The 27,570-nt window shown below is 38.4% G+C and overlaps 1 long non-coding RNA gene across 4 annotated transcripts in view; it reads right to left on the reverse strand.

Annotated features, from left to right (window-relative positions):
* Positions 1–26,138, reverse strand: part of LOC116216797 (uncharacterized) — an 86,540-nt gene extending 60,402 nt beyond the window's left edge. The window contains exon 1 of one of the 4 annotated variants that reach the window (XR_014884555.1): positions 20,235–26,138. This is a non-coding gene — a long non-coding RNA (uncharacterized LOC116216797). Of the gene's footprint in view, positions 1–1,444; positions 2,240–20,234 lie in introns of those variants that run through there. The other 3 variants (XR_014884557.1, XR_004160275.2, XR_014884556.1) reach the window with 3 other exon arrangements.
* Positions 26,139–27,570: the final 1,432 nt, after the last annotated feature.

Below are 27,570 nucleotides of genomic sequence, written 5' to 3' on the forward strand. Positions count from 1 at the left end.
TCAATCAGGTCATGAATCAGCATTTCAGCTGTAACCGTTGTTGATAACTCAGCAGGATTTTAGGTATTGCTGAGCCATACACACATAGAATCATTGAATCATCAAGCTTGGAAAAGACCTACAAGGTCACCCAGTCCAACCACCCACCTATCACCAATAGTTCTCACTAAACCATATTCCTGAACACAATGCCTACGTGATCCTTGAAGATCTCCATGGTTGGTGTCTCCACCACCTCCCTATGCAGCCTGTTCCAGCACCCGACGACTCTTTTGGAGAAATAGTATTTCTTAATATCTAACCTGAATCTCCCTTGGTGCAATTTGAGGACTTTCCCTCTAGTGCTATCACTAGTTACACTACAGAAGAGATCTATCCCCAGCTCACTACAGCCTCCCTTCAGATAGTTATAGAGAGCAATAAGGTCTCCCCAGAGCCTCTTCTCCAGCATCATGACCTCCTTCCATTTCTCACTCTGCCCCACAGCTAGAAAGCTGAGGGTGGGCAAGAGGCTGGGAAGGGACAGCTATCCCAAACTAACCAAAAAGATGCCCCACACCATATAATATCATGCACATAATAAAATATAGGATCAAAATGTGAAAAAGTCTTTCCGTAGTAGCTGTTACTCAAAGATTGGCTAAGCACTGGTTTGGTGGAAAGAGATGGATGGTGAGCAATTACCATTGCATAGTTTTCTCCCCCATTCTTACTTCTTTTTCTCTCCCCTTTAATTTACCGACTTTTTTTTTTTCTTCTTTTTTTTCTTGCCTTGTGACTTTTATTTTGTGCCTGCCATTCCAATACTCCCTGCTGTCCTAGCAGGGCAGGAAGCAGGCATACAGCATGCCTCCTTGTTCAGGGTCAACCCACATCTCCTGCATGTTCAAACAAAGCAAAAGAATATTTTTACATCTACAACTTCTTGCCAAGTGGACAATTGCAATGCACAGCAAGTGCCAAAGCCTGGCACCTCAGAGGCACCCGGCAACTCTAGCAACGCTTGCAGCCATCTTTGCTTGCACAGCGCTGTGAGACCAAAGAGTTTGTCACACAAGCTACCGCTGCCCTGCTATGCATTTCTTTTATGACTTCATAGCAAGCCACAGAAAAACTTATTGACTTAAGTGCACCAGGGACATAGAAAAGGAAAAAAAAATACATCTATAATTAATGTAGGTAGGCTGCAAAAAGCTCCTGAAGACAAAACAACTTCCATTTCCATAGATGTACTTTTGTGGGGGAAACAACACACCTTTTCCGCGTTGTCAGTGCTTTGCACTTTGCTAAATACACTGCTCAGCTACAACTTCTCCTCTCACACCCACGTGGGCACAGCTTGCAAAAACCCCGTTTGACTGCATGGACAAGTACAGACATGCTGGTTAACCCGTCCATTCCCATGGCAACCATTTTGGAACTTGCACCACCTAATTTCACTCACGTGAAGAACATCGACACGCTAAGGCGATCAGCTCCGGCGCAGGCTCGTCTTGCAGGAGAGGAAGAAACTGCAGCGTTTGTGGTGAAGTTCTGAAATCCAGGAGCCCCTAGGGTGAGCAGAGTGCCTGGAGCCGCCAGCCCGCTGCGAGCCGCCGAGGGACCACATGGCGGCCACATGTAGCAAAAGCGGGAAATTTAAACCGCGTAACGATCGCTGTGAAGCGATCAGCGCGAGCGGCCGCGCTTTGCAGGGGAGGCGGCGTCCCAAGGCAAGGAGAGAGCTTCCACGAGCTCCCAGCGCTAACGAGAGCAGCTGAGCAGGTGCGGGCAGGGCCAGGAGCACAAGTCCAAAAGCTGCTACAGAGGGAACGAGTGCGCAGTAGCACAGCAGGCTCGCCCGCATGGAAGGTGACAGGCAGCCTACCTTTTCTCTTGAAACAAACAGGGCGAGTGCTTGCTGCAACGCCCCAGCTGAGGTGGAAACCGGAACTGGGAGGAATAGCCTTCCCTTCCAGGGCTGATACAGACAGACCTCTCTGGGAGTGAACGAAGCTAAGAAAGCTTCCAGCCCTGAGGAGACAGACAACAGAAGCCCGCAAATTGGACCTGCATCTTTGCTCAGAGTAGGAGTCTCTCTTTGTCCACAAAGTACCCCCTAAGCAACAGAGAGCTCTGGGGCTGGAAAAAGGTAAGCGTGTTGGTGACAGCCATGTTAAGCTGGTCCAACCAAGGACCAGCTCTCCGCACAGAGGGGCACTGAAGCATTCATTTGCCATCCAGATAATCTCTCTAGGGTGGTTTTCCACCTGCTGGTAACCTTCATTTGATATACCAAGAGAAGATTACCATCCCTGGGAAAGCAAGTCGAGTACTATCCATTCCTGCTTTTACAAGACAAGGCCCTCTGCTCCTTGTATTTCAGGTAGGCCCCAATGAGGCTGCGGGGAGAAGCCTGAGGGCTATCAAGAGGGACTTGAGGGTACTGGAGTGTTTAGTTTATGGAGTGGGAGTTCAGACAGTGTTTTCCTCCACCTTCTGGAGCAGGGAAAGACACTGAGAAAGTAAGAAGACCCACTTGACCAACTAGTGGTTAAGAGGATATTGTCATTGGAGAGTTTTTTTTTTTTTTTTTTTTTCCTGATCATGAGGCAGTTTATTCAGCACCAGGCCTGCTGGCAGCAGATTAAGTCCACCTAGGTGAAAAGGAAAAAGGATTCTGGCCCAGGTGTTGTTGGGACTGCTTGACAGGGCTTTGAATTCGGTTTGAAGTAGGAAGGGGATAAAATCATGCTCACTGTAGATGAGCCTAGAAGCAACACTTAAGGGTCAAATGGGAGACTAACAGCCCAGATGTAGTGCATCTGTACCATTACGTGCAACACAGGCAACGAACAGGAGAATCTCAAAGCCGTTGTGTGACAGGAGAGCTGTAACTTATTTGCCATCACCAAAACATGGTGGATCATTCTCATGACTGAAGTGCTGCAGTAGAGGGCTATAAACTCTTTAGGAGGAATAAGCAAGGAAGAAAGGGCAGTAGGGTGGCTCCGTATGGGAATAATAACATTGAGTTGTTATAGGTGAGGACCAGGGGGCATCCTGATCTTTTGCTTTTTCCAGCCCAAGAACATTTTTGTTGCTTAAGGGGTACTTTGTGGACAAGGAGTTGACACCCTGTTGAGAGTATTGCAGACCTGGAGATCTTTAAGGAAAGAGTAGGCATAGTATTTAGAGACATGATTTAGTAGGCAATACTAGCTGCATATAAAATAGTATTGATAGCTAACGGAACTTCTCATAAAACATATAAAGGAGGCAAACCTCCATGAAACTAGCATGTTAAACATATACACTAATGCAGGACGAATGGGAACTAAGCAGGAGATGGAAGCCACGGTGCAATTTGAAAACTATGCAGCAATTGCTATCATGGAAACCTGGTGGGACATATCACACAAACACTGCAATTGAGGGGTACAAGCTTTATAGAAGAAATAAGCAGAGAAGAGAGGGAGCATTGCCCCCTACCTTAAGTGGATAGATCGTTACTTGGAAGAGCTGCCTCTGAGAAAAGATGGAATTGTGAGCTTGTGGGTAAAACTGGATCTAAATAGTCTTTGAAGTCCCTTCCAACCTAACTCATTCTATGTTTCTATGATATTTCTGTGATACATTACATTATTTCAATTGCAATCCATGTCTGCCTTTTAAGAAAGAGTTTGAGAAAAAGTGAGCAAGAATCAATGCACAGCACGGTCTCAAAGGTCTGCCTATCTTTGCTCCCGATGGGACACAAGAGATAGCAGACAAGACTTGAATTTGGCTGCAAATTTCTTGAAAACAGGTTTCTATCCTCCTTATTTGAGAGACAGGGTAATAAGGTGGAAAAACAAGCCTGTTTTGATAATATTTTAATAGGCGCACTGACAGATATATTAAAACAGTGGAGAAAGCATTGGTTGGATTCTCACACTGACCTTAAGGAAGAAAAGAACGTGGTTTAACTATTCCAAATTACTTCTTAAATCGAAAGTAAGAGCTCAGAACCATGACTTAGAGGACTGTAATGTTCTAAATGGTATAGACCATCCCTCACTAACTTCTACGTCTTTCAAATGGAAATAATCTAAGTGGAGAGAAAACGAACATCAAGATTCTTTTCAACCTCAGAGTCCCTTTACATTCCAGCTGCACACCTTCAATGCTGTAATTTCCCTCAGCATACCTAAAGTGATTAGCCTATCTGAAGGACATTTCAGGAGAAGGAGGATAGGCATTGGGACATCATTATCTCGTGCCACTGCGTATCTGTACCTCTCCCCTGAAGGAGTATCTGAGTCTCTGGCAAGCTACGAACAGTCCCAACAAAGTTAACTGCTACATGCAGTTTTTCCATGCTGCTTTGTAGCATCTCAATTAACATCCTAAGGCTGCTCTCAGTCATGGTACTTCGAGCTTTCTAATGCTAAATGGAAATCTTTTACTTCAGTAATAAAAGCAAAGGACCATTCAGTCTGAACAAGGATAAAAACTTCATGCAGATAAAATAATTGCTGCTCTGTGCAACTCCACTTTGCCCTGATTTTTTTTTTTTGTGTGTGCGCGCTGTAATGTTAAGAAGAAAAATAAACAAGACTAAAACCTGAGTAACAATCTACCAAATCATGAGGAAGTTATCAGTTCATTTCTGAAGTGCTTTCACGAATTCAGTAGTATTACTTGTTGAGAAGCAGTTAAATGCTTGGATTGGTATCACATCCAGTCCTTGAAGGACATTGTCTTCCCTGCCTGTTGTCCATCACCCTTCAAATTGTTAACAAAGAGTGGCTTCAAGAGAAATGTAAGTAGAAATACACGTGATTAAACAAAAGAGGACACAGCCAGGATTTACTTCTTCCAGAAAGATCTTGAATTCTTTTGCTACCAAACCATTGGTGTCTTAAAAAGTAAGGAAGAGTGAGGAAGCAGGGAAATGGTACTGAGGAAACTGTGTTTTCTCCCTGCTGCTGCTTGGAGTTTATAAGCTCTAATAGCCTTCTTCTTGTTGAGCTCATCTCTTTTTACTCAGGGTCTTACATTTTATAGTCTGAGTAGAAGCTTCTGAGCGCAGTGCACATTTTTGAATTATTTTAGCACTAACAGTTATTTTTGGATGTATTTGAGAAAAAAATTAAATCAGAATTGGAGACAGCCTTTATGTAATATATTTATTTATGTATCTCTGCATTGAATTGAGCAAGTACTTAGTGCACTTCACCTACTTTCTCTTTCTATTTATACTAGTGCTGATGTAAATTTTATTGCAGCAAGTACATATTTCTCTTTAGAAAAGCTGGAAGTTTTTTTTTTGTTTGAGGTCAGAATTGGTCACTAGATAAAACCGAAAATGATTTCAGTAACATTTGTTACAAAGGACTTTATGGTGATCATCTGTTAGTAAGGGAATACCATTTTGAAACAGAGGGATAGGTTCTCCCACTCACTGGGGGATTCTAAACTCCTGGGTCAAAAAAAAAAATAAATAAATAAAAAGGAAGATTCTCCAGTGTTCTCTATTAGCCCCAAACCATTAATCTGTGATTTATTGAATATGCAAATAGATGCAACGCTGAAAACAGACTAATCAAGAAGGAAGCAGAGACGAATAGTGCAGACATACAGGTCCAAGCAGAGCAAACACTTCTACTTGCCATACATTTTAATAATGAACAGAATTAATAAAGCATTTCCTTTCTGTCTATGTACCGCTTTACATTCTTACCAAAGATCAGTCATTTTCTAGATAGTTCTAAGATATGCATGAATATAAGTATGCAGAATGAAAATAGGAAGAACACCACAGGAAAGAGAATCAAACACAGAAGTGAAAACTAATGGCAGCCAGCACCAGGAGAAGAAAAAGATGCCTCCTGTTGCAAATGAATGGACAAGTTGTGCAGAAGGAATCCCTTAACACTGAGGGATTAACTGTGTTTCCATGGTTGTTGGAAATTTCCTAGGAAATGCCACACTGCTTTATCCTTAGACAATTCGCTTTCCAAAGAAGAGATTAAAGAATGGCAAAATCTGCAGTGACTGTAGGCAGACAGCAACACGGGAAGTGCTCTGCAAGACCCTCGAATGTATTGCTCAGCTTCCTCTAAAGAAGCTGTGTGACCGTTAGGTGATGAGAGAAAGCTTAGATGAATGTTCATCCATTGTAGTGATGACTGCAGAACGCTTAGATTTCCTTGTGTTGTATGAAGGCTTCCCAGTGACATTGGTGGGATTGATCATTCATTTGCACATTTCAAATATGGCATTTGAAGACTAGCAAGAACATCCTGCCGCAGAACAGTGATTTATCAAATAGTCTTTCTTTCAAAACCGTTTATAATTTCCTGGTATGAGCAATTTGGCAGCAAAATCAGGGGATACAGGACAGAATGGAAAAACAGTTCGTTACTAAAACTGCTGATTTGGAGAGATCTGAATTACTCCTTTCTTGGTCAGATTGTACTTAGTGAAAGCAAGACAAACAAGACTGAGGCATTCACTATCTAAAAATAATATTTTTTTTGCAGTATTCTCTCATTGCTTACCTTGGATAGGTTATTTTTGCTGATTTGATTCCATAAATAAAATAATTCCACAGGCAAGGGAAAACAAGAGGGAGGAACATGACTCCTTCCTCTAAAATCGCTTCATTTTTAAGTTTATTTTCTTTAATATCTACTTTATTACTATTATTAAGTTGGAAACTTAAAAAAAAAAAATGGAAAAGGATCATTCTTTTCTGAGTTGATTACACGGCACTTCAGACATAAAAGATTCTAAGTGCTATCATAAGGACAAACAAATAGCTGCCTACAGGTTGCTGAGTTGAAGAACTTTTAATTTGAAATTGCATTGGATATTCAAAGAGATGAAAATAACACTATGAAAATGAGAAAAGAAAACAGGAGAGGGAGCAGAATCTCTTTTTTTTTTTTTTTTTTTTTTTTTTTTTGCAGACTACAGCTACATTATTTCATTAAGGCATTACTACAGATTGTTGCAGTTGGTGTTCCTTCTCAGAAGAACACCACCCTCTTGACCAGCCAAGCTTACCACAATATGAATTATGTATTTTTTTCCACATCTAGACATACTCTGATATTTTCCTTAAGGAGAAATAACATCAGAGGAGCAATGCACTATTTCTTAATCTGCAAATACTCTACAGTAGGAACCAAATGTTTAAGAATGGAAGTACAGATCTGGATTTGCAGATGACAAGAAAGAATAACTGTAAAGCATATCACTCCATCAAAAAGATGACTCATGTTACCAAGGATAATGCATATATTAAAGCAGTTAGATAATCAAGTATGTTATAAGGACCATTAATTCCCGTGAAATGAAGGAAATAGACACCTAGTCTTCACAATCGCACTTGGTAAAAACCTGAAACTATTTAGATGAAAATAAATAGATAATTAGGTGCAGGTGGGACATCAAAACACACCCAAGTCTTAACTGCATATTCTAAAAAGTACACATGCTAAGCAACATTTATCAACAGTTTTAAATCTATCTGTAATATAGGCTAACAGGCTTTTAAGTGAAGTTATAAAATTCAGTACATGTTCACTATGATGAAACTGGGTTCAAGATTGCATTCTGGTAAGAACAGTCACTTGGCATAACCACTATTCTGGGGATCCCAGATGTTTATTCAGAGAGGGTCAAAGTTTTGGCAGAAGGATTTAATCTTTGGGGGGAAAAAAAAATAAAAATAAAAATAAAAAAAATCAACACTGAGACTTCTCCTGTTAAAAAGAAATAAAATAATAATTAAAAAAAATTGGCTCTAGAAGGATGTACTAAGTTTCCTGTGCTGCTGATTCATCTTGGTGGAGCTCCACGCATGTGTTGAGACTTCCAAAAACATCTTCCATGTGTACACAAGACCTGGCCAAGAGCACTGCGGAATCCAAACTTAATCTGACAGCATTCAGAAGTGTTTTGCAAACCTGAAACACTGCACTAGAAAAGTAGTACTGCAGAGTTGGTGCAGATAATGTGCTGTGCCCACATTACTACATGCCCTACTCCTTCTATGACACTTCGGGGGCATTGTGACCATCTTTTCTAATATGGATTTCCTGATGTTGCTTCTAAAAGCCTTTGGAAAAGCTTTATAGTGTGTTGATTCCATGCCACAACCCTGGGACGAAGACAAGCTTAGTATGCTGCTTTCAAGTTATATGGAACTAACAGATAGTTTAGGGTAATTATCCCTGCTACTCACTGGAGCCAACCCAATGTTATATGAATGTATGTAAAAGTTAAGAGCTCAGCTTCGCCCAGTTATAGGAACTGGCAGGGTCTCCTTGAAATTTCCTCTCCATTTTTTTCCAGAATAACTGAGCATTTGCTGCTGCCAAGAGACCAGTGCAGGTACCTGCTTTTCAGATGCTATTTCACTTAGGCAGACATGGAGAAACCTTCCTTAAATACATAAATGAATGAAACTCTAAGTGTGGTAGATCTAAAAAAAAAAAAAAAAGAAAAAGAAAACCAAGAGACTTACAACATTGATGATAAAGAGCTGATATCAAAGAAAAATATTACGTACTAAAATTGTGCCACTTACATATCTTGCAAGAATTCAGCGTGCTACTTAAAGTCACACTAAGAAAAAGATTAATATTTACTTAATCACCCAGGTAGTAGAATACCAGCCTTAGAAATTTGATGTACAGGAAAATACCAACCTTCTTCTATTATTACACTGTACACCTAGTTATGTATTTGAGAGGGAGGTTTAAGCTGGCTCAATATTTTACCATTATACGTGTCTGAATTAAAACCACATTTGGCAATAGACGCAACAACATTTCTGTATTGAAAATTGTTAATCTGTGATGAGAACAAATGCTTTTAAGTAATATAGATTATCATCTACAGACCTTTTGAAAAAATGTTTGAGAGAGGAAAACAAGTTTGTCTCATTCTTAAAAGCAAAAATCACTTGTTCCATTATTCAGGCTGTGCACTCTGGCCAGACCTAGCAGAACATACTTGCATCTGAATCACCGCACGCATAAAATGAGAGTTCCCTAAGTTTCTGCCTGCCCAGCTCTCTTCCATAGCTAATCCTTTCACAGAAAGCAGAGTTTTATAGGGGAAAACAAGGTGCCCTTCCTAAATCCAGTACAGAACAGAAGGTTTAACTAAGGACTTCATACACTTTTTCTTCCATGATTATCCTGGCACCAGGCTTCAAGTTTGATGTAGGTGAGGGAGGCTGGATTTAAGAAGATATTCTCAATCATAAGAAGAATCGTGAGATACCTACTAAATATTTATATTCCTATCAGCGATTCACTTTGGATTCAACCATTTAATTACTTAATAAATTTTTAAGGTGGTCAGTCTCTCTTAAAATTCTCTTATTACCTGCCAACCATTACTTTATTCCAAAGACTCCTTCAGCAAATTACTCTACATTTCTCAGGCACTGAAAAACTTTTGTTCTGACTTAGACTGATTTAGAAAAAACGTTCTCTAAAGTTGTATGGCATCAACCTGTCCAACCAAGAGTGGAGAAAATTATGTTGGGAGTGCTGCACTACCGTATAGACTAGCTTTAGTTGCTTCCAGTTTGGGGAAAAAAAAAAAAAAAAAGAAAAAAAAAAGTTATGTGTAATAATGCAATCAAGTTGTATTTTGGCTGCTCTCCTATTTCACAAAAGCAAATAAAAGTAAAAACGAATGCCACACTCTAAACAGCTTGCAAATTCTAGCAACCAAAGATTTCAGTAGTCTCCCCCTTATCTGCATCAATCTCTTCCTAAAATGTCATATCAGATTGCCAAATGTTTTTCCTCATATTCTGATGATCCCATGTTTTGTGAATAGGTCATCACTACAGCACTTCTTTTATCTTATGGTATAACTCTGTTTTGTGTTCTAAGCTGACTTATTTTGTTGCATATTCCCTATTCCCCATCATACTCTTCTATTGAAATGGGGGACTCTATTCATGCTTCTTGTTAGCATGCATGCACAACTAAACAACTATAACAACTACTTCATTTTTTAGCCTAATACACTACAGAAATTCACGTTATAAAACAAAAACCATTTATGATTATGATTAAGGTTTTAGCAGCAACCAAAATCAGATCCATCTACTATATTCACCACCCTTTAAACAAGTATAAGGATAACCACTCTAAATTTTTGAAACTTACCTTAAAATATATTAAAAAATCCCATACCATGATTTTGCCACAGATCATCTTCTCATGTTTACAGCAGTATTGCTTTAGGCATATTAAAGCAGAATTGGCATTTTTACTCTGTTTTTCTGGATGCAGTCTACAACTTGAATTTGGCACTCTTGTTTGCCATACGACTAACCCAGCCAGAATGTTATGTGAACACATTATTTTAAACGTATTTCACTTAACTAAAAGAAAATGTGTCTTTTTGTGCATGTCTTAATATTTATTTAGGCTGCATTTTTATTCCCTATACCTAAGAATACTTCATTGCTTGGACTGTCTACATTTAACCTTCTGTCCCTTGGCTATTTTTCTTACTTGGAAGTACCTTGCTAGGACATCTGGGCTTGTGGCAGTTGCTTTAGACATCTACAGGGATAAATTCAGATTTTGTGACTTAGTTAGTGGCAGAGGATTACAACTGTCTGATGTTTTTTCTTTAAGTTAACAGGCAACTTCAGTATTCTTTTAATCTTTCAGCCAAGAGATCAAAGAAAGGGAGCTCCTGACTATAGGTGAATGCAGTGTTTTAAATTGAATCATAGAATCATTTAGGTTAGAGAAGATCTTTGGAATCATCAAGTTAAACCATTAATTAGCACTGCCAGGTTAATCACTAAATCATGTCCCTAAGCACCACATCTACATGTCATTTAAATACCTCCAGGGATGATGACTCAACTACTTCCCTGGGCAGCCTGTTCCAATGTTTAACAACTCTCTCTGTGAAGAAATTTGCCTTGATATCAAACGTAAACCTCCTTTGGTGTGACATTTATTGTCATACAAGGAGATCAGGTTAGTCAGGCAGGACCTGCCTTTCACAAACCCATGTTGGCTGGACCTGGTCTCCTTGTGCCGTATATACTGCATGATAGCACTCAAAATGATCTACTCCATAACCTTCCCCAGCACTGAAATCAGACTGACAAGCCTGTGGCAACATCTGGGACTGTCCAGATAGCTAAAATAGCTGGTAAACGCTGGCGAGCGTTTTGATTAGCACTTACTAGCTCCCTCAGTGCCCTTGAGCAGATCTCATTCTGCCCCACAGACTTGCATGCATCTAAGTGTCATAGCAGGTTGCTAACCATTTCCTTTTTTACAATGAGGGCTTCATTCTGCTCCCATCCCTATCTTACAGCACGTTCCTCAGTACTTACTGTCACTTATTTCTGCAATGTGAAAGTTGGAAATGTTTCTTTGTAAAGCAGACCAGAGCAGGAGAGTTCACTTTATGATGTTGATCTGAGGACTAAATGCTAGCCATCAAAAACAGTTTTTGCCTCAGTCAACCAGAACCAGGATGTAACACAGACCAGAATGAGTTTTCTCCTGTTGAAGAAACAAGGTCAGGCAGAGCACATCTCCACCCTTCTGGGAATATACACACACATCTGGAGTTAAACTGCACCAAGATCCACCTAAGAATCATGCCCTCCAACCACATACTTTTTAAGTGCTGTATGAAATAAATGCTATTGGATAGAGCATGCTTTTAGTTAACATTATTTCACTGGCAGTTTCTCCTGTGATTAAAAAAAAATTGCCAATAAAAGGTAAAGAGCGAGTGACGGGACAGGCGAAGATGTTCACTAAATATTACAGGTTTGTAAAGAAGTATGTAGAAGAGACTTAGCGTGCTAAAAAAAAATAATACAATATACTTATACATCACTCACTGCTGTATATAAAAAAGAAGACAAGTTTTATTTAAAATTACGGATTATACTAGTGCTGTTAAGCACAAAGTGTAAGTAGTTCACAGAAAAAAAAGGTTCATTACAGGAAAGTCAGTTGTCATCTACCAATACCAAGTCACATAAACTCTTAGCATATTCAACATAAGAGTAGCTAGTTCACACACCTGAACTAATTCAGAAATTAATCTACTCTCATCCGGCACAGAAACAGAATGACCTCACTTCTCAAAGATCCAAAGCATAGCTGAGGTCAAGGACAATGCAGAGTAATCTGTCAGTCTGACTTGATGCAAGATTATGTAAAAGACTGATATTAGGTTTATATTATATTATATTAGGCTCAGTTGAAAAAGACACTCAAGTAAATTTCAAGTGTAAGAACAAGCACACCTAGCTTGGACATTAAAGGGGATCACCTAAATACTGCCTCGAGATACCATTTAAAAAAATAAATAATGTTTCTTAAAACTGTAAGACAAAACACTAAACAAGATAATTCTTCTTAACGGAACCTAATGAACAGAAGCACTTGGCAGCTAGCTTCACACTCTGCTTCATAAGTTTGCTGGAAAATAAATACAATATTGTTAAACCATCAAATGCCGCAGTGTTGAGTCATCCAGGATGCCAGTGACACACCTGTAGCCACAGTTTGGCCCAGACATTTTTCCTGAAGACTTCCGTCACTCTGCTTTGCATTCTTTACTAAGATTTAATTACTAGATGAAGATGTTCCAAACTGCACTAAGAATTTGTCAGAGAAATCTTCAGTGAAAACATTGTGCTGTGGAGCCCACAAAAAGATCTTTTGAACTCTGTAAAATCATTTTTTTAAATGATTCTTTCAGAACTTTACTTTTTCAAGTTTAACAACGATTGGTATGATTTGCCTGATACATGCTAAATATAACAGAAGTCAAAAACTTCTGCTCCCTGTTTGGCAGGGTGTTGCTGCAGTAGAGTGCTTTGTACATAACAAGCATGATATTACTGTGCTACAAGGACAGAAAGAAAGTCCTCGGATTCAAACGTTTCCACAACTGGAAGTAATGCACAGCACACCCAGACCATCAACAAGCTGGTGCTATAGCAAAGCTGATAGGGAAGCATGTTCCTACATCACTGATCCTTAGTGGAGCCCCCCTTAAAAGGCTTGGCGACAGTAATCTGGTTACATAAGTGGACTTACGCATAAGCAAGTCCCACTTCAAAGGACTCTGCATGCAAAGAGGAAACTGCCTAAGTAGGACAAGCGGCAATTCAGGTAGGCCAAAGCCAAATGATAAGTGAGTGAAAGGTGAAAAATAAATTGTATTCGTTCTGGCAAACACAGCAGACTATGTTCCCTCAACTAACTCACATAAAAAAAACGCAAATAAAGTTCTTCCCACCACACCACTTGAGTCCAAAAGTGGATGTGAGGAAAGAAGACTCCACTGAATGTGTGTTTCTAGGAACATTCCACGTTTGCCTTGCGTAATTTACAGGCTAGTGCTTTTCTAAATATCAGCTATTCCATTTTAGTTTCACTGAGGTTTTCCAAATCTGTCCTTCAAAGCATGCTGAATTGCTGCCTTTGTTTTTAACTCAGGTAAGTTCTGGAGAGACAGACAGACTTCAAGAGATAATCACAGAGGTTTGCAGCATAAGAGAAATGTTAATACGAATACAGACTATACTGAGCATTCCCATTAAAAATGCACAGTTAAGTAAGGCTCACCCACTTTGGGCTCATAGGATAAAAGCAGGGCGTGAGCTGCTTCATATTTCTGGGCTTCCAAATATCCCCCTTCACTCCCTATCCCACCATTCCAAGTTCATCTGAAAAGCAGATATTTTTCAACATTTAATGTTCCTGTGAATAAAAGGATCTTGATACTGAAGTAAGTATATATATTGTAAGGAGATACTGGCAAACCTTCTACTGTCTGGGTTCTGTTGAACTCCTACTGACACTCATGCACGCATTATACAAATGAACACAGAAGGTTAGGTGCATTTTTAAACAAAAGCAATGCCAAAGTTTCTTTTAGCTAAATTTATGACTGATAGTTTACACGCATTACTAATTTGTTGAGCATTTTCTCAGAATTCTTGGAATCAAATGTCAGTTATATAAGTTGAAAAAAAAGTTTGCATTTACACAGCAGAGAATTCAGACAAATGACTCAAGGCTACAGAGGCATTCCTGAGACTCATTACTCCAAGGATTTTAAGAACAAGATCATCTTATTTCTTGAGTGTTCTTTGGCAACAGAAATCAACAAACTCAAATTCTTTTTTTTTTCCTTGAAAATTCACTAGTTTTTAATGCTTGAACAACTAGTATTCTTACTGAGATGCAGCTCCAAGAAGGTTTTAAAGTTTCCTTCTACTTGACAGATTTAAACAATTTTGATCCAGTTTGCACACCTTAATTCTTGTTCAAGTCTTCATCATGGAAGAAGAGTCCTCTAGAAAATAGCTGGAAACAACAGTGAAGATCTTCTCAGTTTTCATCTTCATAGTTGAAGCAGACCTTTCCCCTCCCATTCCCCTGTCTGTAACATCCAATGCTCATTTATCAGTGTGGATTTGCCCTATCTGGAACAAGCCTATTCGGGCAGCATGAGATGCGTGTATTCTGATGCCTGCTGTCTGCTACCTGCAGTTGTAAGTCACAGGGTCCTTGACTAAATTCTCTCAGGGAGATGCAATGTTATGTCTAGAGCTTGTGAAGTGAACAAATTAACACCTCAGGTAATTTTTACAAAAGGCATGTAGTAGGATTGTAGAGAGTGCACTGAAGATTGTTTGTGTACGCCAGGAAGAATTAAATGTATGTTTTATTTCCTGTTATTGTGCTAATCAGAGACACATTTAACAATGCAGAGCTATTGCAGTTTCATCAATATATTAATTCTGTAGTAGTACATCAATGACTTTTTAAGAGAAATTAGAAGAGATAATAAGGTGCATTTAAGATTCTCTCCCCTTACACATTCCTTATGCTGAAGATGAAATCAGTGAGAAAAAACAAAGCTACCACCACCACCAAAATTAGTGCACGCTAGCAGATGTTCTTACAAAAAAAGCAGGACAGGTGTCCTAGAAGAACACCTGCCCCTTCTTTAAAGATTAAGAGCTGTGGTTTTTTTTTTTTTTTTTGTCTTTTTTTTTTTTTTTAATAAAAAGACCTAGGTAAAGTATTCTCATTGTATTGTCTTGATATTTCATTACAGCTATAGAAATATCTGCATAGAAAGTATAGTTCTTAAGTATCAACTTTCAGGCAAATGCCATTTCTAGAATCACAGAAATGTTTAGGTCCAATCATCCATTTAACTATCAAGTCCACCACTAAACCACATCCCTAAGCATTAATCCACAAGTTCCCCCAGGGATGGAGACCCCACCACCTCCCTGGGCATCCTGTTCCAATGCCTAACCATGCTGTTTTGTGAAGAAATTACTTCTGATATCCAACCTAAACGGCCTATTGAGGCTGTTTCCTTGTGTTCTACCACTTACCACATGATAAGAGACTCCTCACTAAAACCTCCTTTGAGATAGTTGCAGAAAGCAATGAAGTCTCCTCTCAGCCTCCTTCTCTCCAAATTAGTTCCCCCAGCTGCTTCTCACGTCTTTTTTCTATTCCCTCAACCAGCTCTGTTGCTCTTCTCTAAACCATTCTTATACTTTATTAGTGTTATACTACTGATTCCCCCCACAATACGTTATAGACAAAAAGGCACACATGGTAGTCAATAAATGAAAGCAGTTGTTTCAAGACAAATTAGTACAGCAGCAGCTGAGCTTTCAAGTTTCTCATCAAATCATCATATTCTCACAGGAATGTCTCAAAGGGATAAACCAGACCTTTAAAATAGCAGCAAAGTACATATGTGAAATCCTGTTTTCATGTCAGTGGAAATTTGTTTGCTTTCTTAATTGACTTCTCTAACTCCAGAGGCTGCATCTTTAAGCACGTGTTTCATCTGAGAGTCTGTGTTGATTCAATAAAAATGTTTGAAATAGCGAATGCTCCCAAGGACAGTCACAGCATGCTAGGGATTCTTCTAAACCACCATTACAAACACCTTGCCTCTAACATTGAGACTTGGCCTAAATAGGAACACTTACAAACTTAAGGCGGACTGCTAAGTTTGGTTAAAGTTAGATGTGTGGGACCACCAGCTGTTAAGTGTCCCCACGCATTAAAAGGTAGTCAGCCTTTAACTTCTTTTAGGTGAAGTATGTTAAGCAACAACAAATTTAAGTCAGCATGTACTTTTGGTGAGAGCCCATGTGTTTAGAAGCAAGGGAGAAAAAAAAAAAAATTAGTACTTATTTCCAACACAAACAAACCAAATCAATCTCTTAGGATTGTCTGTTTAGCTCTAATTCAGAACAGACTCTTGATTCAACAGATCACCCTTAGCATCCTAGTAGGACATTCATTTCTCAAAATGAAAAATGTGTCAAATCTATTAATGTAAAGAACAAGATTCGACTTTTTTTTTTTTGTCTCCCAGAACTGAAATGTTTTGAATCAATGGCTCTTCAGATCTGACCTGCCAGCAGACAAAATTTGATTGTAAAGGATGCTGTAGCTATGAATACCATTACAATAAGGTATTGAATGGAAGGGGAAAGGATACCTAGAACTCAAAGCATGGTATCCTGGTGAAACATTAATTAAGTTTTGTTACAAAAACCTAATCTCGTTATGAATAATAACTTCTCCCTATGTACTTCAGAGTTTTATTGCATTTGGAAAAAAAAGTTTGGAATTGTGTTGCTGTTCTGACTCTGAGACAGAAAACTAAGCAGTACCCAAACAAACAGAAAACACTGAGAAGTGTGAGCCTGTTTTTTTCCTCTGCAAATTGATGCCTTCTGTTTCAAATCTTGGACAGAAAATGCTGATTTGAGTGTTCTGGAAATCTACCCATTAGCAAGCCAAGATTTTAAGGACTTGAGTTGCAAGAAGGCATAGAGGGGCAGCCTGACAAAGTGCATATGAAACAAAGGTGTGTCATTTAATTCTTTCCATGCAGAAAAAAAACGCACCTACTGACTTTCATTGACACTTGCTTAATGTTTATGGAGACCAATCAGTGGATGTGAGCACAGTGAGGTGGACGCTTCTTAATTTGAAATTGCTTGGGCCTTTTGGAAAAACAAAACAAAACAGACACACACACAGAAACAACACTGAATTATGGCCTCTAAAGAGGCTGTTTACAAGCAGACATTTTTCTTTTATACCAGATGTAGCTATCTTCAATGTATTTTAAGTTAACTTGTATTTACTGGGTTTAGTCTTCTTAAAAGTATTTCAAGATCTAATACTTTTATTATTTATGTCTGTGATGAGGACATAAGATTGCAAACACTACACCCGAGAGAAAGAAAATGCTGAACTTAAAATCAGCAGATCTGATATCAATCTGGAGAAACACATCACATGAGTAGTAAAGACAAAGCTACTGTGTTTTCCCCCCCCCCCTCAGAAGAGATGCTCTTTGCCCTGTGAGTCACAAAAGCAACTGAAACATTCCACACAGCAATGGAAAAATGAAAAGATAGATAAGAAGCACCATGTTTTGACTTAAGAATAAGGATTTTTAATTTAATTTTAGTACCAACAGGTCTCCGCTAAAGCTCCTTACCTGTGTTTTCCTTCCTCCAACAAAATATCTTTTTTAATCCCCATGATAGTGTTGAAAAAGAACGATCAGATTTCGCAACTCAAGTTGCACAAGCAGACCTATGCAGTTAGGATCTTATGGGAAGAGGTACAAGTAGTCAATACCTCACGACTGCAACTAATTTAAACTCCAGATGACTCTAAACACTAGTCTGGTATCTTATCTCTTTGCAGCAGGAAGTACTTTTGTCTGCAATGTGAATCTCCTGGTGCTGCAGGTGTAGAAAGAAATCCTTACATTGACATCATAGAAAACTAAAAACTCAGTCTATTTCAATACCATTCTTTCATCATCTTGCAAGAACAAAATATTTAAAATTATAATATTTTTATATTATATATTATATAATTATAATATTTAATATTATTTAATATTAAAATTATTTTCAATTTGAACTCCCTTTCTATGTATTTTGGCTGCAGTAATAAGCAAATTAGGCATTCATTTTCTGTTGTTTTCAGTAAAAGAAAATATTTGTTCTATAGTTCTCCACATCAGAGCCCATTGTTACAATCGTGATGGCGAAAGAAAGAAAATGCTACATTACATTTACAGTTGACATAATAACACAAAAAAAAATCTTTTCATTAAGAAAAAAACAAACCATTATGTAGACTATATCATCTATCACCCTATTCCCTCAGGATTCAAGTATGGATCTTCTAGATTTTTTTTCAAAATTAAGATTGTTTTTTTTTTTTTTTTAAACCCAACATCTGTATAAATAAATAAAGAAATATTTTCCTCCCTCTGAGGGAATCTGCCTGTTCCACCTTACCTTGGCATCATCTGAAATTAGAGATGCATTTCCAATTTCTAAATGTATAAGACCGTACACCAGGAGTGATAGCCAACAAGGTTTTTTTTTAATGGGCTTTGACTTCTGCAGACAAACTAAGCATTGCATAAACTTCACGTTGATGTGCCTTTTGAGATCATGCATGCAAATGTTACTGTAGATTACTAAAGAAAAGAAAACAACAACAACAACAACAAAAAACCCACAACCCTATTCCTTAAGTAAGGTGATACAAAAGTAGAAACTTAAATTTTTTAATTACATTTTCCAAGATGCTTGAGGTTCTGCAACTCTCCAGCTGGGACTTTCTGAGCCACAGCCTCTTTCCCAGCCCCTTAATTTCAGCACTTTCATCAGCTACAAAGCTGACTTCACTTCGGAAGTCACTCACAAGTTACAGATGAATTTAATCCTTCTGCTGTATTTTGATCTCAAATCTTCTACTGATAAAAACAATGCAATTTACAGTTGACTGAATAAATTGCAATTGCGGCCAGAAAAATAAATGCCAACTGCACAGTTTGATCATGATGTATTCTTGCGTTTGACAGCCACTGCAAGTTGAAGTTAACTGCAGTATCAGCTGCAGCTTTCAGATATTCTCAAATAATCATGATTACTATGTCTCTTATTTTATCGAGGTATTTGCTGCATCCTCCTTACTAATAGAGCAAATACCACCCTTCACCTACACACCACTGAGAGTTTTAGGATGACGTTTGCTGTGCAGACACACATTTCTCTACAGAGAGTATAGTTGGAATAAAACTAGATATTATTTCCTCTGCTTGAATAATTCATTTATAACTGAACTAAAATTCCTATCAATTTCAAAGCATTTATGCTTACAGTCAGTTTCAGTTTGTATACAAGACTCTTATTCATATTTTTTTCTCATTGCATGAAGGTTTACAAACTGAACAAAAGCACAACAGCAACAGTAGTAGTACAACAAGCATCAAATTCACTGGTTCTAGTTTAAGAATTTGTCTGACTCAATATACATATATATATAAAATCCACTAAGCTTAGCGGCATTTTCTTTTTTATACATAGCAAAAGAATTTAGAAAATATTAGAAAACTAGTAACTCAAGGGAAAAAGTCATCCATGATTGATCTCAGTGTATTCTCATGAAGAAACAGAAGACCCATTAATTCTCAGAACTCAGAGCCTTATGGGCAAAGTTCATCAGTTTGCTTTTGACTTCATTTTCTCAACTCTGATTCCTGCTAATGACTGTCTCTGTGTTACGTTCAATAGATGAATAATTGTCTGCTTTACAAAATATTTCAGAGGATTATGGTACACATTACACCACCAACTTCTACACCAGCTTACTCATGCACAAGTACTCCCAAAGCTTCTTTATCTTCTATGCAACATTCTTGTAGGCTAGCACAAACCTCATCCCTTTGAACATTAGCAGAGACACAGAAGTCTTCAGGGAACGCAGTTAAGTGTTGTGGCACTGTTCTACAGTTTTAAGTAGGAATCACCCATTTGATTAAAAAGCTACAGTATATTTTTTCTGCATAGGTGAACATTATGTAACCTGAATGAACACAGAGACTTGATTACACACATGAACAACTTCCTTTTTCTAAGGGATGAAGTTGTTAATGGAAGAATCCTGAAGGACTTAGAAGCTTACAAAACCCACAGAAACATCATCCTTGTGACTGAGTTATGCCATTCGTAGCTACTACTGTGCTTAATGTCACCTCAGTAAGTTTTGAGCCACAACCACAGCAAAAATGGATGGCAAAATTATAAAAATCAATACAAAAACATAAACGTTACCTCTCCAAACCAGAGCCAAATTAAACAGAGTTAGTCTTACTTCATACTTCCTGACCTCCAGTTCTCTCTTTCTCGGATCAAAGCCATCCTCTTAGTCCCAGTCCCTCTCTTCCCTGGCAGAGAGCCCTGATTGCTTGATAGATCCCAGCTGCTTTTATCTCCACTCCTCTTAACTCCTTTCTCTCTAGTAGGAGGGCACACGCAGTTGGCAGACTTGAAACCAGTGTCCTTGCATTCTGCTGAGGAGAAATATGTATTAGAGCAAATGTAAAAATTAATTTTAAAAAGTCTAGAAATATTTCTGTGCAATTGGACTCCTCTAAAGCCTAAGAGGTCAAAATCTCTGAGTAGAGTTTTATAGAAATCTGGATAGAGGGAACACATTGGCTTCAACCAGCAGCCAGAATATTCTTGAGCAGATATTTTTCCTTCTTTGTCCCCTACGTGCCCCGGCACTGTTATTCACAGAAGAGATAATTTGTCTATCCCACCCCTTGTTTCACTGTTCCTCCTCTAACAATGAGAAGAGAGGATTTTCTTGTTTCTGCTTTCCTAGGCTTTAATAGTTTGAGATTCAGTGCAATGTGCTTTTCAGGGCTACTGACTATTGTGGGGTTACACAGAGTTTAAAGCCAGCAATTATGGCACAAGCATAGTATGGACTACAACAGCTTTTGGCAGTTCAAGTGAGAACTATTTGAGCAAGCTTCATTATTACATCAGTTATTGAGTAGGTGTTTGGTACTGCAATATCTGTTCAGCAACACATGTTAGATTTTATTTTGTCCATTTCTTCTTCCATGCCATCCGTTTTTCCTTTGAAATTGGGAATAGAAACTGTTTTCACAAATTCCAAGCTGAGAAATCCAAGTATTCTGATTTTTTTTTTTAATGGGAAATTTAATTTTCTTTTGTAAACCTGGAATAAAAGATTAGCGTTCTGAATTCCTGGAAACAATACTCTGTTGCTGAATTATTATAGAAGAATGTGTCTTATTACTTCTTCCCCAGCTGAACTTGATCTACTACTGCTGCAAGAGCACAACCTTCCTCCAGCTTAAGGGTCCTGCATGCTTTGGTGTTTTCACCTTTGTTATACAACAACATTGCAGGATACATAACTGCAATTTAAGGTGAAGAAAAGATACAGTCTGAGGTACAGAGAATCCCCTTGTATACCTCCATGTATATGTATATTTTTGGATCCCTGTAGCCATGCTGTGCCTCATTCATTCCATTGCTTTAGACCAGCTGCCTTTCTTCCTTGGTGTTTTTATCATGACAGATTGTTGTTGTTTTTTTTTTCTTATTTTGTGGATTTCCCCTTTTCTAAGAGCCTCACAGTTGTTCTGCACACGAGAACAGGGAGTTATATAAAACAAAACACAGGAAATATTAACTGTATTAAATCTTATACTTCTCAGAGTTCTCACTAAGGATTCTCAGATGAGAGGCCTCTCAAGGGTGACATCTAACATGAGATTAAGTATTTCTGCACAAAATGCAGAATTGGTTACTTTGTCCCTCTTCACTGAATTACATATAATAGCAAATAGCTTAAAGGCATACAATGTATTTGAGCAAAGCATGATACTGGCTACTGCCGAGTCTTGATGAGAAAACACTGAAATGTGTGTTGTAGGATTTTTTTTAAGGAAAAATCAAGTTTGTGTTCACACACAATAGAATTGTTTTTGTTTTTAAAACCTTACATTACAGATATTTACATATTTATAACCTCATTACAGTCACAGTTTTCATAAACAATTACAAATGAAATAATGTAACCACTCTAGAATCAGTTCATAATTTGCCATAAAACCACAATGACCACAGTGAACACAGAACCTTCATTTTTCAAAGACAGGAATGGACTCCAGCTATAAGCTTAAACCAAGAGAAGTTGCTAATTAAGCTGATGTACAAAAAATTATATCTGACACGTTGGCTACCCTCTATATAATTATCAAAGTAGTGAGTGCAACCTTAGCGATTAAAGAATAATAGATAGTAAGTTCTTTTATATAAGACGATACAAACTCTATCCAAATATCAAATTACTGGAAAAGTGCACTGGGGCAAACCCGAGAGATGAAGTAATAGTGTAAGCTAGCCAAGGTTTCTCTTTCCTAGCCTGCTTTAAGTGATGTTTTTGTCACAGATGTAACTAATGATACACACTGTTGGAGTGAATATGGAAAAAACTTCGCATAAGAAATGTTATACTTTTATTTTCCTTGCCAGGCACAAATTGATTCCACGTACTGTTACCCTGAATCCCGTGAAAGCTCTGTTCTGTGCAGAAACATATTTTTCTGGAGTACACAGTCTGCATCCTCAGTTTTACTGCGTCTACTCAGTATTAAAAGTACTCTTTGTTGCTTGAACTTTCTCTTAGAGGCACAGAGTTTATATGACTCACATGAACGCTTAGTTTGTACCACTGTAAAAGTTTGAGAAAATCACTTTGGATCCTTGTCCTTTTAGTCTTCCCAGTTTTGAGGAAGTTGAAAAAGAACTCAGCTGTATGTACTGACTGCCATGTTTCAGGAAAGTATCTATAAGACATCAGCCATCTGAGGGCTTTTGGAAAGATATTCTTTTGGAAAAGATAATAATGAACATTGAACAAAGAGGGAAAAATGCAACAACCAACATTTCTCAATTTTCAGCAAAGCTCTTAAGCACATGCTTACATTGTTCAGGCAGTGATTAGTAAAAGTGCATGCAATGCTCTGTTTTAACACAAAGAAATTACTGAAAGAGGGTCAAAAACTTTTACCCTGTTTTTTTCACTTTTTCATTTATGACACCAAACAGAGCCGAGATGCCTCTGTGGTTTCCCTGTGTGTTCAGAGGGCACTGGAAAGCATTGTTTCACCCTTTTGCTTTGCCTCCAGGTCCCCTATAATTGACTCTGACCAAGTGCTAGCAGTTATGTCCAACTCCCAGAATTTTTTCCTGAACTACGGTTATTTCTGGTGATTCATATGTCTGAGAATCTTACTGAAAAATAAACCATTGGAACTTTTAATATAATTAACTTGGCTCTTCTGAAGCACAGCATCTATTGAAGAGATTGCAGAGAGGAGAGAAATGTAAGAGCCGTGGTAGAATGGGCTGTATGCTTGGGGAGACCTGGCATTCAGAAAGCATTTGTCTTTATCTGCTTACACTGGGGCCAGATGCAGAAAGCCAATGGCAACTTACCTCCCAGATGCAGCGACTAATGATGTGTAAACATATCAGAGAGCTCCTCTTTTCCAGTCCAACATCACTTTAACTTCAAGACAGTGAAGAGGACATTTAAAAAAAAAGCAAAATCTGGATACACAGATCGCTTGCACTCTTATCTAAACTTATTGGTACTTTTCCAGTACATCTTTTAACATAATTTTCCTTTGCCTCCTCTCACACGAACACAAATATTCAGATAGAAGGAGAAGTAAGTTTGAAGCAGGGTAATAATAACTGAAAACTCAAAAGACATGCTGCTAAGCTTGCTGCTGGCCTGCTCAGTGATGTTAGCAAGCTGATTAATCTTTTTCTAATTCTGTGTATTCACCTGGAAAATTTAGGATCAAGTCATCTTTACTGTTTGTAAAATACTCTCAAAAAGTATAATTGCCTCCTCATTAAAAATCTGCATGCCTTGTTTGTAGACCACCAGTGTCCCTGTGCATCCTTGTAGCTCAGTGCTTCCTCGTTATTGTTTCTGGAAGACTCGTTGCTTTATTCACCACACTTGGTCCTCTGCTTTCCCTGAGGCTTGTTTTCCAATCATATATATACTAGATAATCCAATATAGTACGAGATAACACAGTAAGCAATGTATATTGCTTATTGAACTGAGAAAAAAAAAAAAAAAAAGGAAAAAAAAGGTAAGAAGTCCTAGCTAGAATTTCCATTATCCCTTCAAATGCCAAATGATACTTACAAAGGTATTCATAGGAAAAAAAAAAAAAAAGGAATCGGCACTTGAGTCATGAGCCCAAAAAATTCACTGACGAGAAAAGAAACTTGGACTGAGTGATATGAAAACACTGCTAGCACGAGGGTTTCAATTCCTTCTCAGCTGGCTTGTATTCCTCAAGGAGGGCACTGACACTTAATTTACAGATTATTAACTTGCACTGATAGCTCTTGGGTTTCAGCAGAAGTCAGGTTTGGTAAAAACAGATAAAACAGAGTTGCAGTGAGTTCTTCACTGAGAATAATTCATTTACTTATCTCCTAGGACAAATGCTGTTCTCTTTCACAGCCTTAGCAGAGCTGCACATGTGAGTGCTGTGCATAGAAGCAGGAGCAGCAGCCAAGTGCTTTCTTCATACAAGATTTCAGCTCTTGCCTTTCCTGGAGCACAAAAACACTGAGAGGAACAGGTTCCCTGGTTGCAGACATCACTGAAATTATGTCCCCTACCCTAGATTCGCATTACCCAGCCTTGTTCCGATTCCTCAGAGACTTCAGCAAATCTACTCTCAGACTTCACTCACTGTTATTTATAGAAGTACACATTGGGAGATTGTGAACACAAAATAGATTCACAAATTTTGTCTTTCATTAGCTACTTGGAGAATATCTGTGTGTGTATTCAAACAGACAAATCCATACAAAACATGCTAACATCTACACCTCTGCTTCCTTTGCCTCAGTACTCCTGAGCCTTCTTTTGGCTGTGGTTGGATACAGGTACTCTTTTTCTATTTTCTGAGCTCTGCAGTCAGGTCTGTTTTGCTCTGCTGACCACCACACACTTTCCTTCCTGCAGAACACTCCCTAGACCCCAACCCAAAGAGCCGGTGAACGCCACGAGGCAAAAGGCATCTTCACATACATGGAATCTTCCATCTTGTTTCTGTTTTGTTACCATCTTAACAGCAAAGTCAATTAAAAACAGCTATAACTAAACTAAACCAGCTTTCCTCGCCAGTGCAGTGAGTCACCAGGACTTTCCGTAATAATAAGATGAATAAGCATATTTGGGGACTTTTACAGTCAACTATATTTGTTTCTCAGAAAAAGGGATCCTTCTAAACCTGTAGTTCTCTGCTTTGAGTAAGACACAGTTGTTTCTTTTACCATGAAGGTTTTGCCTGCGGATGATAAATAAGTTTTTCACTTTTCAATCAAAACTGAATATTGTACGTAACACAGCTCCTTAACTAAGTTGCCCTGTAAGCAGGATAGCATCTGCAAGATTGAAATGAGAAGCAGCTGTATTCACAGAGCTTTGCAAAATGAAACTTTGTTTACACACTGTATGGATACACACACAGTGATCCAGAGACATTTCAAAGATTCAGCCTCTTGAAAATGAAAAGGCTACCAGCTCTTCCATTAATTTCTGTGTTGGTTTCAAACAAAATGCGGTGCGTGGTCCAGTCAATCTGTCAATGAGGTAGACACAGCATGCAGTGGAAGGTCACATTAATGCAGAAATCCAAAGGTTCTCTCTCTGGCAAGACTTTACAAGGATGTCAGTGTGCTATTTCACATTGCTGGAAAAAATGTCAAGTGGAAAAATTAAGTTTCCTTAAAGGTGGTTTTCTCAGAGTTAGTGTAGAACTTAATGTATTTCTGCTTCACATAATATAGCTATTTCCCACAAACTGTGAGATGATCATGCTCAGTTAATGCAATTTAAACACTTCAGATGAATGTAGTCTGTATTGTGAACAATCTGAACAAATAAAAAGAACACATCAATGTGAGGACTTAGATAAAATATAAAAAGCTTCTAAACTTTGTATCAACAATCTGGAAACTAACACACAATCAATGGAATTACAATTCCTGCAAAAAGCATGCTCTTCACTTCCAAGAGCAAAGAATGCTATGTATGTGGTGCAATTTTTGGGACTGCATTGTTAAGATGATGTTTACTTCCAGTTTCTGACAAGGCATGAAGCTGCTAATGGAGGCACGATACTAACCGCTTCTGTTTCTGGATAGATCCTCTATTACCTCCTTCCTAGATTGGCTCCATTAATTAATATGTCTTGTTTGCAGTCTCTGATCCTGCTTTCTGTCCTCATAATTTTTATAATCCAGACAATTTAGACTGAGAATAGGATTTGAAAGGTACAATATAAAATTGTTTGCAAAAGAATTACACCTGTAATGTAAACCATAGAGCTACACTGCATTTATAATAAGCATACAAAATTCATTTTGATGTATCATGCTTAGCAAAGAGTTAAGTGAGCATGTAATTAGCTCATCCATTTTACGATTCTTCAGCTAGTAGTTCTATAATCTTTTCTGGAAAGCAATCAAGTTATTTCAGCACAATTTAATCTAAGCCTAATTTACAATTTACTGCACCAGTGATTCTGTGAATCCTCCTACCTCTGTACCTCAGCCTACATTACCTGCCTCATTGCAGCCGGAGGGAAGCAACCACATCACACAGTGCTCTCAAAGTCACACTGAGCAAAACCCTATAATGCCTAATACTTTGCTGGTGAAAGGATGTATTAAAAGAATCACTGTGCTTCCTTTTGGAAATCTATGATTGAAGAGAAACAAATGGGAGCCTTACACTAACTTCAGTGGGTTGCAGGTTAACTCCTGCAGTAACACTAAAATCCATACTAATTTGTGAGCTATCATGCAGATTTCTTTTTCTTGGAATGATCTGTTCTTCCACAAGGGTATCTTTCTTCGCCTTCTCTTGTTTCCTTTTACTCTGCCATGCACCAAAACACCATCCCATGAGCAACAGGGAGTTATTTTCTCACTGAGGACCCCAAATCTGGACCTGTTGGTACCAGATTTGCTCCTGAGAAGTCAAATTTTCATAGATAAGAGTTGGTATTTTGACAAAACATGTCAGTTATGTGCTGGATATTGAAAAGGAACATAGAGCAAAACTACTGAAGCTAGTTGTGCTCCCACTGTCTTCTAATGGATCTTATAAATATTTCTGCATCTGTCTGGAACAGCTGGGTAGCCAATATGGACATCTTAGGGCACTCAGAAGGACTGCATTGGAGTCCAGGGATCCTTCAGAAGGATCGGCTGTTCTTCTGCATTTAGGGAATGTGGTAGGCTGCTGAAAACCCTGCCAAATGTGATTCCCAGCATATGAATCGAGTCTATGCACTTCAGAAACTTATTTAAATTATTGTGCGTGTGCAGTTGGGGAAATTGGAATTTGTCCCCAGCAGTATAAATTTGCATAGAGGGGCTCTCCCCTTCATTAAATATTCCAGAGGAGCTCAGCAGGAATATTTGAGGGAAAAGGACCGCTCACCAATAATCAGTTGGCAGAACTGAGCTTGTATAAACACTTAAATACAACTAGAGAAAAAACCTGTTGCAACCATTTGCATTGTTTGAGATGTGTGTTTATGCTGCAAAGCTATCTGTC

Source organism: Meleagris gallopavo, chromosome 7, assembly GCF_905368555.1.
Source record: "Meleagris gallopavo chromosome 7, MGAL_WU_HG_1.1, whole genome shotgun sequence".
Classification (NCBI taxonomy): Eukaryota; Metazoa; Chordata; class Aves; order Galliformes; family Phasianidae; genus Meleagris; species Meleagris gallopavo.